This window comes from Carya illinoinensis, chromosome 7, assembly GCF_018687715.1.
Source record: "Carya illinoinensis cultivar Pawnee chromosome 7, C.illinoinensisPawnee_v1, whole genome shotgun sequence".
In the NCBI taxonomy this organism is placed as follows: Eukaryota; Viridiplantae; Streptophyta; class Magnoliopsida; order Fagales; family Juglandaceae; genus Carya; species Carya illinoinensis.
In genome coordinates, this window is record NC_056758.1 from 10,397,737 (window position 1) to 10,402,301 (window position 4,565).

Here is a 4,565-nt window from a genome sequence, read left to right on the forward strand (position 1 = left end):
TTAATAAATAGATCAATTGTTAATCTGCACGCAAAACCTACAACCGACATACAAACTAATTTTTTGGTTTGATGTATAATAAGAATTTGAACTATGTTTATTAATTAGAGTCTTGGATATTGACTATCAAATCTATTTTATGAGTCTCTATGATTCATATAATTGATATCTATAAAAAATATATATTTTTTATAAATGATTTATGCTTAAAAAAATAATTAAGTTAAATCAATATTTAAGTCAAGAGTTCCTCTTTAAAACGGTCCGACTGGTTTTTGGTGTTTAACAACCCTCAATCAAAGGGCGACACATCAGCAAATTTACAGTAAAGAACATAAAACCAAAACACCCAATAATTTCAAATTTTCATTGTTTGTGTCCATCGTCCGTTGCCCATTCTCCCCTGAATCAACACAAATCTAACATTTTTTTAAGTTAGATTTATACACAAAGCAACTAAAATCACAAGCCCAAACACTTTTATTCCTTCAATTCCTCCATAGTTTTACCAGCTACTTCCAATTTGTCAACCACCTTCTTTTACAGCAGCTACCCAAACAAAAATGGAAGCCAAAGATAAAAGAACAAAAAGCTAGCATCCAAGCACAGAAAATTCCAAATTTCTCACATTTGTCAAATGAAAGCATGATCTTAGTGTCTTATCACTTACAATCAATGCGAAAGCTTGGATTTTTTGAGCTCAAGAAGATCAATTTGTTGATCAATAGTCCAAATGAGAAAAAATCCATGCGCAAGGAAGTTCAAGGTCATCGAGTCCAAGTTTGTAGAAACATTTCCTGTTAGGCCAATTCCATTACCAAAAATTGCACAATCTTCACTCCAATCCCCATTACCAGAAATTGCACAATCTCCACTCCAATCCTCTGGGGAAGGGACGCCGGTTTGAGGTGGTTGGGGGGTGGTCGACGCCGCTGTGAGGTGGTTGCGAGAGGGGGAATGTGTCGCAGAGCATAACTCCTGGAGATGGGGGGGGGGGAAGAAGATTTCTGTGGATCCAATTTTTTTTCAAGAATATTATTAGCATATGGTGCGGTTACTTTGTTAATAAAATGGAACTCATACGTGGCATGTTTTTATTGGAGGGCTGTTATTTAAAGAAAAATAGATGGACCGGTCATTTTCTCTTAAGTCAAACTCAAACCAATTAAGTAGAACAAGTTAAAAACGAGGTGACCGAGTCATAGTCGAGTCTAACTCAATATGATTTGTTTGCTAAACGAATTATTCAAGTTATGTTCTATCAATCATTATTTAAATAAATGGCGTCAATATCAATTAAACAAGACGGATTTATTCGATATGAATCCAACCTTCCAAACAAATGGCCACCCTTTATTGAAAGATTGAAACAGTCTACTGTCAGCCGACATAGGAAGAAAGACAAGCATTATGGTCCCTCTGTTTAAGCAAAATGATACGGTCACTACTCCACCACCCTTTTTTTATTATTTATTTTTTTTCATTTTTTTTTATTTCGTAATTAAGAAAATATTTTTTAATGATATTATAAAATTTTTTAAAAAAATATTTAAAATTGTTAAAAAATTACATGTTGACTCGGCATGTCAATTAGAAGTCACCACTTTCGTGATTAAGATAAGTTATCATGGTCAACATGTTATAGTCTTACTGAATAAAATGTCCCACTATAAACTTGCAATATAAGAAATTGTGATTTTTTATCGCAAAAAATAATTCAAATTGAATTATTAGGATATTGATCCAAATATTTACATAGACATTTAGCTATGTTTGGATACTAAGAAAATTTCAAATGATCTATAAATAGTAATGTTTTGTAGGTGTTTGAACATAAATAAGTTGAAATATGTGTTTAAATGTATAAAATAAGTTAAGATGAATTTAACTTTTTTATGAAAAGTTAAAAAAGTAGTGAATCATATTAATGATTGAGTTGAAATTAGTTGAAATGAGACCAACAACTAAACACACCCTAATATTAAGGACACAGTTATAACTATGGGGAGGTATTAACGATAAAAGTATACATTCATGCACAAAAAGAAAATCCCATTTCCATAATTGCACCTTCTGCCTGCATTGATAGAAGAGATGGTTGTTGAATATTTTTATTTTCTTTCAAATTTTTAATAGTAGCTAAGAAAGGAGATATCCAATGTTTGAGCCTGAAAAATGGAATTAATAGAAATGCTGCAAAATGAAAAAATTTAAATTTAGAGAGTAATGCTATACACTACACTCTCATCGTACTTTCATCTTATTAAGTAAGATGTAGCGCATTCATTATCATTAGAAAAATTAAGAAACATGTAATAAATGATCATTTAATGGTGATAAATATGTCACATCTTATTTTGTAGAATGAAAGTGAGATGATAGTATGGTATATAAAATTTTCTGGTCAAGAAGCATCAGATATAAAGGGATGATTAAAAAAAAAAACCTAAATATGAAACAAGAAGAATCGTGAGTGTGCAAGTAAAGGACTTCCACATGGGTGAATGAGTCGCCACAGCTATAGGAGAATTGTTACCACTGCCTTGTTTGGCTTCTGAGTTGACGGCAAGAGCAGGGGAAACAGTAGGAGAGTGTGATGGTGTGGTAGGCAGAATGTTCGAATTCTCATCATTGTAGCTTGATAACAGCAAGCCTCATTGCAACCACTTAAAGAGCACACCAGGGGAAGCAAAATTTGCATGTTGAGGAACAAAATGGAAGGAACAGGAATTTCAATCACACTTTGAGTCCTTCCAACCCAATACCATCTTCTCATGATCAAAAACTAGGTGATAACCAACCATGAAGTTTTCTGGATGAAAATAAATAAAGTCAAGCTGTAAGTGGCAATTTTTCAATTCAAATATGTGAGGATACATGATGGCTTTCAGTTATGCATCGGGCCAAGAATATCCAGGTACAAGTGGCAAGAATAAGATCCTCCTTTAAATCACACAACACGTGGAACATTTTGGCTTGGCCATACTTCTTATAATACCATGACTGAAATACTCCATACTTTGTATATCAATTTTAAGTGAAATAGAGTATTTAAAGTTCCGAACTTTTTCGATGATACAATGATTGAAGAAACCACGTTTATTGTTTCTTGTGCAAAGATTAGTGTATGATTAAATGTGTAATTTGAACCCACACATTAATAATACCATACTGCATCAAATCTCTCAAAATTAGAGACTACTAAAGTTGTGCCCGAGCATAATGATTTTTAACCATCATAGCGTGACTATAAGTTAGAGCAGGAAGTCAACACAGCATAAGGACATAAGTCTTTTGTTGATTGCTTCCTGAGAGGTGGTGGAGGAGAAGTTCGTGCAGTTTGTGCCTACTTCTTTGGAGTAGGGGGAACAAGTATATGTTTCACATAAGTGAAATAGAAGAAAATGGAATAATTGGTAGAGATTTGGAAACTTGGGGGGACCTGAGCCTGATAATGTTTAGCTGACAAATTTGAAATGGCACTACACTAACTCGAGAAGGAAGATTGGCGCAAAACCGATCGGAAAAGATGAAGATTCATCGGTTCAGTGGGCAAAGGTTGGCATTCCTTAATTAGGCGAGGCAAGAGAGCGATATTGCACACACGTGAGTATTTTGGCCATAAAATTTGGCTACAGGTGTCAGACTCACGCATATAACCCTAATTCAAAAGAATCAAAACACTCTCTTCACCGCGCATGTCATGGTCACCTAGCTTTGCTTGGTGGTCTTTATTTTGACCCCAAAATCAGCATTTTTCCCCTCTAAATCGTCATTTTTAATTATTTTTCTATTTTTTATTATTTTTCTTTTACAGTAATGTTTATTTTAATGAACGATTTTATTTAAAAATTTGCCTAGATTTTATGAGATACTTATTTTATTTCATGTTTTATTATTTGGTATTATTGTAATTTTGCCTCTTTTTCCTTAGCTATTTATGCTCAGCTTGTGGAATTCAGAAGATATATTCGATTTTTATAAATAAACCTTAATGTCAAAGCTTATTTGAAGGGTTTTCTCTTTATTTACGTTCTTCTCAATCTCAATATCTAGCTTTCGTTGCTTAACTAGCAGTCAATATGGGCCCCGACATAAGTTGGCATCAGAGCTTTAATGTTTTCCTAGGATGATTTATCATCAGTTTTCATGGCTAGTGGTAGAGGTCATGGTCAGCGTGGGCAAGTTCTAATTGAGGAAGTCCCTCACCACGATCATAACGTACAGGATGTGATGATTGCAGATTTGCAGAGGCAAATAGCAGAATTATCCCAGTGTCTAGAGGAACAAACTCTGGAGGGATAGACGTATGGTCAATATTCTAACTCCAGTTTCAAGAAACTGTATCATAATTATGATCCATTTTGAGAGTACTGTGGTAGGGAGGAGCGAGGTGGAGACCTAGGCTTCAAAGTTGTCTTCAAAAATTTACTAGTACTCTGCAGAATGAGGGCTTCATCGATTTGTTACACAAGGTGGAGTGTACTTTTTGTTTCAAGGATGTCCCAGATTGTATGAAGGTAAAACAGGTCGTTATCAAGTTGAGAAGGGCTGAGCGTCTGCCT